General features: G+C 41.4%; 1 pseudogene; it reads right to left on the minus strand.

Annotated features, from left to right (window-relative positions):
- Positions 1–11,479: 11,479 nt before the first annotated feature.
- LOC145398259 (5S ribosomal RNA) lies at positions 11,480–11,598 on the minus strand (annotated as a pseudogene).
- Positions 11,599–12,285: the final 687 nt, after the last annotated feature.

Raw genomic sequence — 12,285 nt, forward strand, 5'->3', positions numbered from 1 at the left:
CCCTACCAGTGTGGGTACTTCCCCACAGTTCACTAGTCCCACAGTGAAACTGAACCTCCCTCCACAGATGGCCAATGTTCCATCTTCCCAATATAATCCACAAGGCACAATGTTTGCCGCATCAATTCAGCAGCCTCATGAGTGGCTAGCTGCTTCCTCCACAGGCCCCACCACAGGTGACAGTACCTTCCTTGTTCAGCCAGGGTTTGTGGGAGACATTCCTGTGAAGGTCCTGAGAGACAATGGTTCCTCAGGTTGCTCTGTTAAGCAGAGTTTAGTTCGTCCTGAGCAGTACACAGGTCGACAGATCCATGCAAAACTTATTGATGGATCAGTGAGATTGTTCCCTGAGGCATGTATCCAGGTGGCATCTCCATTTTATACTGGTACGACACTCGCAGTTGTCATGCCAGAGCCTCTATTTGACCTTATAGTAGGCAATATTCAAGGAGCCAAGGATAGTTGCTCCGATGATGGCGCTACTCAGACTTCGGCTGCTGTGGTAACACGAGCCATGACTGAAGCTCCAGACTGTGTCACCCCAGTGATCATTGAATCGCCGCAAGATCTGATGTGTAGCCAACTTGTTGTACAAGAACAACATTCTGACCCGACACTTGCTACCGTGCGGAACAAACAAAAGGGTCGAGTGATTAAGTATTCACGGGGAGGTCGAGCCAAGTTCCTTCGCAAACAAGGACGGCTCTACCGTGAGTCACGAACACCCGAGGGCGAGGTTCGACTGCAGTTTGTCGTCCCCGCCAAGTACCGCCAAGCAGTGTTAGAATGGGGTCATTGTTCAGCCTCAGGAGGTCACATGGGCAAAAGGAAGACCCAGGGCCATATCCGAGCTGACTTTTTCTGGCCAGGGATGGGACGGGACATAAATAGTTTTGTCCGTTCCTGCAGTGTGTGCCAAAGTATCACCACTAATCAGGGACATGTCCTTCCTGTGCCGTTCGTAACGACACCTGTAATCTCTGAGTCAGTTGAGAGACAGGGTAGTGGTGAAGTGGGTGCAGACCTGACGTCTCGCCCATTGGCCCCACAGGACACATTATGTCCAGGGCCTGTACATACATATTATGTACCGTAAGTTAAGGGGGAAGTTAGAGAGGCGACTTGAGGCTATGGAAGACCCAAGTTTGCACAAGGATTCTCAGCTTCCCGATACTAATATAAGTACTGCAAGTTAAGGGGGAAGTATGAGAGGTGACTTGAGGCTATGGAAGACCCAAGTTTGCACAAGGATTCTCAGCTTCCCGATACTAATATAAGTACTGTAGGTTAAGGGGGAAGTGAGAATTCCGCAGAGGCAACTTGAGGCTATGGAAGACCCAAGTTTGCACAAGGATTCTCAGCTCCCCAATACTAATGTAAGTACTGTAGGTTAAGGGGGAAGTTCGAGAGAGAACTCCGCAGAGGCGACTTGAGGCTATGGAAGACCCAAGTTTGCACAAGGATTCTCAGCTTCCCGATATTAATATAAGTACTGTAGGTTAGGGCACAGGTTGAGGACCTGTGTGCAGTTCGAGGCTATGGAAGACCCGAGTTTGCACAAGGATTCTCAGCTTGCCGACCATAATCGTGTGCTATAATTAATGGCGACCTCGAATGTAAGTCATAGCACTGACTGCTAGGCAGAGAGAGTAATTGTAACATGATAAAATTTTGTCTCATTGACACTTTTGATGCTCCACCTCAATTGGTTTTGCAGGTTCAGCAATGGGTGTAGCAGTTTTGCTGTGCGGCCCAGCTGATCGTCTGCCGCACGCTGCCGCCTCTTCTCCTCTGCCTTCGTCGTCGCCATGTTATTATTTACTATGTCATTTTACACGTAGGTACAGTTACACTACAACTGTCACACCTACACTGTGTATTACATACATCACCCTACACAACAATTAGTTGTCAGTGTAAATGTAGCGACTTTTCGCTCAGTTTGACCTGAGTACAGGATTTTCACCGTCGTCACGGAGTTTTTCCCTCAAGCTTGCTTCTATTAACGTAAATACGAGGTTTTCTCGCTCACTGGCGACTGCGACTTTCTCCTGTAGCTGGATAGCACACACACCACAGTGTGAATCTTGTGTGAATGACTTAGAATGTGTACATATATATATATATATCCACAAATTTTTTCTCATAGGGAAAAAATTTAATTTTGTAGGGGCGTAATGTCACGAATCAATTCGCGACATTTCCCTTTTGTGAGAAGCCACGAACTATTAGTGGAAAACTCACTGTTTATCGTTCAGTTAACCGCTCATTCGGACGGAAGCTTTGTCAAATCAGTTTTTCATTGTCATACGTAATCGTCTCTGTGTGAGACATTAGCACTTCCGATAAGCGATTGTTTTGGGCGTGTTTCGCTCACTCGACCGTTAGAAAATGCGGCCTAGTGCTCCACTTTTCTTTCCCACGACTTGGTCAGTCTAGTTGTTGCTGTGACGGAGAAAGGTCCTGTGCTCAAGAAGTGTGAGAGGTCAGCTAGCACCCAAACTCCACTAGTACAGTTAATCCAAACTCCCACCCCCCGGGTGATACATAGCATTCATCGACCGGTATTTCCTTTTTGTATAATCCTAGTTTTAATAGTTTAGTTAAGGTGTTTTTTGCTAGGCGTAAGTATTTAGCTTTTGTGTGGGTGAGTGAGTGCGGTCTCATTAATTTGATTTGAATTGTAACGTTAAATTTATTTTTTGTAATCAATAAATTTAACAGTTCTTTTTCTTGAGCTTAATGTAAGTAAACTCTTGTTTCATTTCTCCATAATTAAGCTTATTTCCCACATAGCTCCTAGCTTGCATAGACGTTTTACTATTCACAACTGGTACTTAGACCAGTCTTATTGTATTAACTTAAAATCCGTTGTGCCATAGGAGTTAAGCATCAGCAAGGACCTGATTATTATTATTAGTATTAGTTATTTATTGTCAGGAGTGAAGTAACTTTCTCCAGAGGCTAACAGTACAGTAATTCAGCAATTGTGAGTAATTAGTCTCTGCTGTGTACTGTTGAGAAAGTTTATAAATTCTCGTTCTTAGAGAATCGTAGCAAGTCAGCGTAAAGTAATCGTTACTTGATGTAGCAAGACAATCATTGTCTCTGCTCTTCAGTATTATTGAATATTATTATCAATTAAATAATATTTAAGAATTTATTTTAAAAATACCGTGATATTATAAAAACCCCGTGACAGTCGATAACCACTTTCTGAAATGGCTGGAAAAGCCTGATAAATGACTCCTTGAGCATGGTAAGAAGTGGCCTAATCTTTCACAACCTGTCATTTGGTGCTGGGCCATAAATCCTGTTGAAGGGTAGGAATTTCAGGATGGCAATGTACCTTTCACTGGCCATATACTTACCAAAGACAGGTGTGTGTACGATTTCATCCACTGACCATTAGTCGTGAAGGACATGCTTCTCTACATGTGCCATTAACATAGTACAAGCCACACTTACATTTCCCCCACCTCTACTGCCGTTCATTCTTTCATTTCCGAACTTTCATTCATAGAGACCTCAAGTCAGAGGACAGAGACAGCCTGGTGAAGGTTTATCTCATCCACTACATACTGTACAATGCTGGTTGTAAATATTGCCTGAAAGAAGGACAGGATTATGGTTGTCCTGTCCCCAGGTATACACTCTGAACACTTCCCCCTGCCTCGTTAAAGGAAGGTAGGGTAGGCTGGAAGACTCCACTCTCCTCCCACACAAAAGTGTCAAGCCTGCCGACACAGGGGCTGCTAGGGCGTGATGGTCCAGGAATGGGGTGCTTCTTTGCACCGCGATCATGAGCAATTCCGCAATCCCCACGGCCACGGGCAGGAGGGGAGGAAGGAGAGGAGGAGGTGGGGGAGGACATGGGTGATGACCCACCTGCAGTGGAGACTCCCTGGGGTGATGCTGGCTTGCCACATGAACAATTTGAGACAGCAGACCTTATTCTCCTCACATATGAAGGGCCTGGTTGTGGGGAAATGGCCCTTGCGGTCCTAGGTTATGGTGATGAGGGTCGTGGAGGGGAGAGGAACCGACTTTCTTGCTTGGAGTGTGGGAGCAGCAGCGACTGTGGAGAATGTGTGTCATCATCACCACCATCTCCATTTCTTCCCATTTACTGGCACGTCCTCCTCTTCCTCAGTGACAAAAGCTTCATTGTCATAGGCCTCTCCAACCTCCTGAAGCACTTTCAAGCCTTTATCCAACGTGTTTAAGCAAGCAAGGGTGGGCGCATGTGACACGTTGTTCTCCGCTTGATAACTTCCTCCGTTCTCAGGGGAAGGTTGCCACTCTCAGCAAGAGTGGACAGTCTCATCAAGAGCACGCCCTATGGCGCTGTCACTAAGTCCTTTCCTCACATCCTTTGGCACGAGTTTGGCTGAAGTGGAAGATGCAATGGGGCCACGGTCAGTGGGGATGGAATCGGATGAGGACGATTCGGAACACATTGCTTTACACTTGGCCAAGGCACGGGATAGACTGACTCATGCTCAGTGCGGTGGCGGGAGTCTGTCGCCACCCTCTGGTGCATAGATTAATTGGCGGTCGCTTCAAACAGCTGCGGAAAAGCACTCGCAGTTATATCCGATACCCAGCATCCCCAACCCAACTTTGTGTCCGATGGAACCATTCCCCGGAGGGTTTATATTCAGCTTCTCAACCATAGTGCCCAGAAGAGCTTAAATTCACTACCACCCACACTGCAGTAGATCTGGGTTAGTGGGCCCAACAGAAAAACATTATAATCAAGGGAAGGCCACATATCTTTTAGACCCACAGTGGCGTTGTGGGTTCGACCCACCTGACATAAGAGCTGCTTTACGGTACGATGTCATTACATCCTGTTGTTAATATACTCAGTATTGGCTGAGGTTGACACAAAAAAGGCAAATATTCATTAGGTATATTTACAATTAGAAGCAGATAATTTGGATTCTGTTAATATTTCTAACAGTTTTTTATTGAACTCGGAAGGGATGTGCAACAAGGAAGGGGTCAGTGAAGGTTATACATAACCCCCACAGTTCGAAAAGTCTCTCCGATTCTGAATGAGATTGTCTGAAGATCCCCAAATATGTTATCGGATTGAAGATTTTTAAAAATGGTACCTGTCCCAGCCCACCAGATCAACAGAGTAAGCCAGTGATGTGGGTATTTTAATAAGTCGATCTGGAGATGTAACAACTATACCTTAACGATACATTCTATACATTACACCTCAGTATTTACCTGTATGTTACTAATGCTAACTATGTTGCAATTTAAACGACAGAAATATAATAAAAGAATGTTAATGTGTAATATTCTTCTTCTTCTTCTTCTTCTTCTCCCATCTTTTATATGGGATCAATGTTTTTGACCAAACTTCGCCGTAGAGATCGATCCGAGGATGTCTTGGCTTGATTTGCTAATTTGGTTTCGGCAGGTTAATGTGTAATATGCCGGGTAACTCGCTATAAAATTGGTGCTATTAAGCCTCCTTTGCCATCTTCAATAAATAATACTTCCCATGAGGTCCTTACAGTGGTCTGGCATACAATTATAGGGAGAATAAAGCGCTACACATCAATGCAAAATTCTTAATTAAACGTTGTTCCAAAGAGGTCAATAATAAGTCATCATCATAGGGTAATTTATTATTTTTATATATATCGGTTTATTGTTATGGGTTTTCCTTTAAGAAATATTTCGTCTCACATAAATGTAAAACTCGAATGAAGACTATGACTGAGGTGGATGGATTTAGTAAAGTAGATAAGATTAAGTTTATCTCTCTATTGCCAAATGTCTTAATCCCGTAAGGGGTGGCCACAAATAAATCTCCTCCATGTCACCCTGTCCCCCACCATTTCACTGCCCGGCTCCCATCTCATACCCCGCTCTCTTTTATACCCCTCTACCACAACCCTCCATTAAATCCTCAGCCTCCCTCTCCTCCCCTCCGCCTCACTCACCTCAGTGTATTTGTCCTAATGCTTTCTAACACATCCACATCCACACCACAGCTCTCCTTGCCTTCCTGACTTGTCAGTCTGCCTCTCCATGCAACTCCACTTACTTCTTTCAAATGACTCATTTCCACTGCTCTCACTCTTGACTTGTGTCCTTCCAACAAGGTAAAAGTTTCATTTCAATACGTTAGAGTTTGTATCACGGTACTATCATGCAGCGACTTTTCTTTTTTTTTTTTTTACTTCCATGCTCACTTCCCTATTTCTCATTACTGCATCCAAAGACCCAGCAACCTTTCTTCCTTGTTGTACCCTTTCAAGAACTTTGCCCTCGCAACTTCCATCCTTACTCATCACACTACCCAAGAATTTAAATGCACTCACATTTTCCATTTCCTCATCATCCAACCTCACTGTACGTTCAGCGACTTCACTTATCTCGAACACCATAACGTTACTCTGCCCTATATTCACCTTTAGATTTCATTTCTTACACACTCTCGCAAACTCATTCGCCAAGTCTTGCAGTTCCACTTGGTCTTCGCTTAACGATACGGTATCACCTGGAAACAACAGTACAGGAAGAGTCCAAACACTGCCCTCTCTTATTAGGGCAGCTCCGCCATACACTGTCCTACCTTCTATCTTTTATAACCCAATGCATACATGAACTGAACAACCATGGAGACGACACATCCCTGTTTCAATCCAATATTCATACAGAAAAAAATCACTCAGTTCATAATCCACACGCACTTCTGCCTTGGCAGCCTCATACATTCTCTTCACAGCATTCAACAACTTCCCATTTACACCATTTATTCTTAATATTTTCCATATTCCTTGTTTATCCACCCTGTCACATGCTTTCTCCAAATCGAAGAAGGCCCTTTGCAACTTATTTCCCTTCTCAAGAAACTTTTCCACTGGAGACCTCAGAATGAATATCTGACCTGCACAACCTTTTCCCTTCCTAAATCCTCCTTATTCTTCTCCAACTACCTGTACTTCCTCTCTTATTTCCTTAACTCTGTTATTATATATCCTACCATATACTGTTCCTATCACACTCAGAACACAAATGCCCCTATGATTACCAGACACTTGTCCCCCCTTTTCCTTTGTATGCGAGAATAATTATACCTGACTTCCAATCCTCTGCGACACTACCGTCCTCCCAGGACAATCTACACATCCTCCACATCAGTCCTAACTTATGGATAACTAAAGAATTATCAAGATCACTGGAACGTAATCTTAGGGGTGCTCCAAGGGGAATAGAAAGGACTGCATTAGACGCCATACAAAGAGAGAGAGAGAGAGAGAGAGAGAGTCCTTGATAGGGAAATGGGCCAAAGCATAGACTAAGTGCCTAAGATGCAGGGGGGTGGGTTAACCCCCTTGAAATACAGGGAAAACATAAGGTTACACACTATTCAGAAAGACCCACCGAAGATAATGAAATAGACCCACTTAAATACGATGTGTTCGTTGTGGTAATGAGAAATATATTTATTTTTCGAATGTGAACATAGAGAAACCAAATAGAAACGCATCTTTTATTCTTTACATTCAGAAAATTACGAGATATAATTTACTTGCTACCTGTTAGCGACGTTCAACACACTGTGAAGTAGTCTCAGTTTGCAAAGTTCTATTGATCCAATGTTTATCACACGATGTTATTAGCCACCTTATCTTCATTCTGTGGTCGTGCTTAATTGCATGAAAACACTTGAATTATTTTACCTCATAAACATTTTTTTTTTTTTATTGCATATGAAAGGAGATACATAAATATTTTATCTCAAAGCTCTCGACTCAGTGGAGCAATATATATACATTTATTTCTTTAAAAAGTCCATCATGTTAAACATATGGCATCCTGAGCCTTTGAACAAAGCTCCGGTATTCATTACCCTGTGCCTATAGCGAAACAGTGTCCTGATATCAAACATATTTACCGGAGGGGGGTTTCAGTTCCAAGCAATAAAAGACTAACTCTGGTCGCCTTCCCGGTTTCCACACCTGGAGGACCGTGATTAGTGAAGAAAATGACCCCCCACCCCCACCCCTCGCAAATACACTGACTTATTTTGAACAATGGCTATAATCACAGCATTGGAAAAGCATAAACGGATGTAGACAGGTCACGTCCTTCATATTACATATAATGGATGGACAGCCACGGTAAGAGAGTAACACCCCAGAGACAGAATAAGGAAAGATGCAGCGAACAAGTAGAGATGAAATCCTGAGATTTGCTTTCCCTGGGTGGAACAATCTAGCAGCCAGTAGGACAGAGTGCAAAAAGTTGGGAAAGGCCATTGTTGTTCTGTGCACTGTCTAAGGTGGTTAATGATGATGGTATTGATGATTTTTTGCCTTTAGAAAAGAAAAAAAAAAACGGATATAGCCATTCAGCAGTCAATTTTAGTTAGCCATGGAAACCACCCAAGAATTTAGTTTTCTTTTATTACTACGATAAAAAAAACTTCACGCTCTTTGATTAACATATGGACAACTCTTACAAAGAAGGGAAGCACACACCTAATTTATATTTAAAACGCGTGTCTTTATCCCTCGGGCAGGGGAAACAATATTTATAATTAATTTCAGCTAATATCAACTAGATATACAATTATGACCACAGGCTGATCTTTAACGAAAACTCGGTGGACTGCTGGATGAAGTTGACCTCCTCCAGCTTACCCTCCTCCTTTACGCAGAAAGGGAGGGATCTGAGGGACGTTTCAAAAACCGGGCAGTGGAGCTGCCGAGTTATATACAGTATGTGCCACCACATGAAATGTCCCGTTCCCTATGAGTTAACTTAGTGGGGTAGATCTCGCTAGAATGTTAATTTCGTTTAGTTTCCGGGGTTTTAGTTAACAAATACACTCTCAGAAGACATCGATAATTTTTTGCGCCTAGTAATAAGTAATCATTGGTATAGATGACTTTTTCTCTTGGAAATTGGTCTGAGATGGGGAGAGGGGGGGCGAACCCTCTTCCGTTAGGAGTCACTAGCGACTGAAGTCAAAATCGCACGAATCACCCACAGAAATTCTCAGAAAAAAACAAATGTGAACACACACACACACACACACACACACACACACACACACACACACACACACACACACACAGAAACTGGAAGAGACTTTCAAACTGGAATTGGATAAAATAAGGAAGGAACTGTACCAGCAAAAAGAAAAAAAAAACGAAGAACTGGTAAAGGAGTTAAACAGAAAAGATGCTACAATAGGTGAGCTACAAGCTGAGGTAGACATTCTGAAGAAGAATATGAACGAAGTGGGAAATATAAGAGTCACCCATGAGAGAGTTTTGAAGGAGTAGGATAATGATAAAGACATATTTAAACAAGCAGGTTATCTGATAGAACATGGCAGAGACACTGATGAGAAGATAACTCAGGCAAATGAAATGATGACAAATTACACAGAGTAAGTAGCCTACAAAACACATGGGCAAAAGTGGCCAAAACAGGCCCAGATCCAAAAATCAAGGCTTGAGCAAAAGACATGACAAGAGAGCTGATAGACATCAAAAGGAAGAACCCAAGGCTGATAAAGGAAACAGTTGGAATTAACTAATCTATTGCCATCACTGGTAACGATGAAGAAGAAATAAAGAATAAAATCACCAGAGATAACAAAGAGATGGTAAATAATAATGAACATATTGAAAGTAGTATAAAAGGAAATCAGTGAGAAAGATGTAGAGGAATTTAAGAGGTTAGGGAAATATGGGAGAAACCAGTCAATGTCCCTAACAGTAAACTTCCAAAGGTGAACACAGTAGAAGAGGTATTAAAAAAATGCTAACAAACTTATGGAATCTGAGGCGCACAAAGCAGTGTGGATAAAAAGGTGCGTAACTCGAGGGGAATGAGAATTACTAAAGGAAAGGAGGGAAGAAGCAAAACGAAAAGAATGATGCAAGATCAGATGAAGAGAGAAGTAAATTTCTTTACAAAGTAGTAGGATTAAAAAAAAAAAAAAAAAAAATGAGCGCATAAACAGAAGGGACTAATGTCAAATACTGAACATTATGGCGAAGCTGATGCACTCAAATGTAGATGGAATGGTATCCAAATTATTTGAGATAAATGACTATATCACAGAAAATGACCCTCATATTATTTGTCTAAAAGACACAAAATTAACCCCAAGGATATCAAACTACTTTAAATTTGAATGAATACATTATATGGTGAAGAGACAAAAATTTCCAAAAGAGAGGAGGAGTTATGATGCAAACAGAGAAGGGACTCCAAGTAAAAGAGATGGAAATAGTCATACCCTCACAAGCAGAATTAGTTGCAGTAGAGGGTAGTACATCAGAAGGGATATTGATTGTGACAAAACTATATATGCCATCCAAGACAATCACATGGGATAAAGGTAAATATGCAGACGTGGCAGAAAAGACAATTCAGAGTTTAAGAATGCTATACAGAATGGAAGAAAAATCTGAAAGAATTATACTAATGGGATATTTTAACACAAATGTAAACTAGAATACTCTAGATGTACAAAGCCATGAAAGTTTTTAGGATCAAAAGCTCTTGGATCTTATACAGGAATTTTTTCTCACACAGCCTGTAAAGGAGAACACCAGAAAAAGAGGACCAGAAGACCCCTCATTATTAGATCTCATATTAACTAGGCAAGAAAATGAAACTGACAATATAATCTGTCACCCCCCTTTCAGCAAAAGCGACCATGCAGTACTAGATTACAATTTCAGGATAGCATATGATACAGTTAAAGGTAATGGAAATTACAAAAAGGGCTAATCTACAAAAAAGCAACAATTATGACCTAATTAAGCACTTCATGGATTTAGATTGGGAAAATGAGCTAAGAGGACAATATATATATATATATATATATATATATATATATATATATATATATATATATATATATATATATATCTGTGAATTTTACGAAACAGTCCATATTTATGCCCTATTGCGCAAAGACACGGAAAACAGGATACAGAACTCGTTTAACACTAACTGTAAAAATGAAAAACGGGAAAAGATAATATGTTGTGGATCAGATAAAGACGATAAAGAAATTAGAGAGCATAATACAACTACCAGCAGGCAAGACATGACTAATCAAGGATAAGCAGAGATGCTCAAAGGTAGTTTGAGGAAGACAATATAAATAAAAGTACTGATCAGCCAAGGTTGTTTTACACCTACATAAAAGCAAAGCAAAAGTTAAAGGTAAAATACAATCCATCATGGATTAGGGGAAACTCAGTATCAATGAAAAAGATGTCTGTGAAGTACAAAACAAAATTTTCCAGTCAGTTTTTACTGAAAAAAAGTAGATTTGCGAGAGATGAAATTGAACAGGCATTCATTCATTCATTGTCAGACGCCATGAATCCCAAACGGGATGGCCAACGGCTTAGAGTTAATTGTTTTTACAGGGCGGGGCACTAATCCTCCACCAACCCCACTTGACTCGTAGGGATGCCAACAGCATCTGGTGTTTCCAGGCGGTCACCCATCCAAATACTAACCAGACCCAACGTTGCTTAACTTCGCTGATCGGACGGGAAGCGGTGTACTCAACGTGGTATGCCCACACATATTAACAAATATACGTATAACGAAACAGAGGCCCAGGACTAGATGAGGAAATCATACAGGGGAAGAGCCAGTGGCCCAGACGAGGTTTCGTTTTGACTATTACAGGAATGTGCAAAAGAGCTAAGCAGTCTGTTATATTGCATATTCAGAGAATCCTATAGGCAAGGAAAACTATCTGATATTTGGAAGAAAGCAATCATTGTGCCCCTGTTCAAGAAAGGAAAGAGACAAAATCCACATAACTACCAACCAGTATCACTGACTAGCGTCGTAAGCAAGATGTTAGAAACACTGATACGAAGAATTTGGGTAAATCACCAGGAAAAACACAATATGATGACAGAAAAACAATTTGGTTTTAGAAAGAGAAAATCATGTTGCTAACCTAATAAGTTACTATGATAGAATTGCAGAAAAAAATAGAGAAAAGAGATGACTAGGTAGAGAGCATATATTTGGATTTCAAGAAGGCATTTGGCAGAATACCATACAAAAACTCTTATGGAAACCGTACAATCAACGAGGTAACGAAGGTAATCTGTAGGATTGGATGCAAGATTTTCTCAGTAAAAGGGAAATGAGAACAGTGCTAAGGGGAAATTATTCATCATGGAGAGAAGTGACAAGTGGAGTTCCACAGGGCTCGGTGCTGGCACCAATTATGTTTTTAGTATATGTAAATGACAT

This window comes from Coenobita brevimanus, chromosome 44 (assembly GCF_032717465.1).
Source record: "Coenobita brevimanus isolate Jiangsu-jjx chromosome 44, ASM3271746v2, whole genome shotgun sequence".
Classification (NCBI taxonomy): Eukaryota; Metazoa; Arthropoda; class Malacostraca; order Decapoda; family Coenobitidae; genus Coenobita; species Coenobita brevimanus.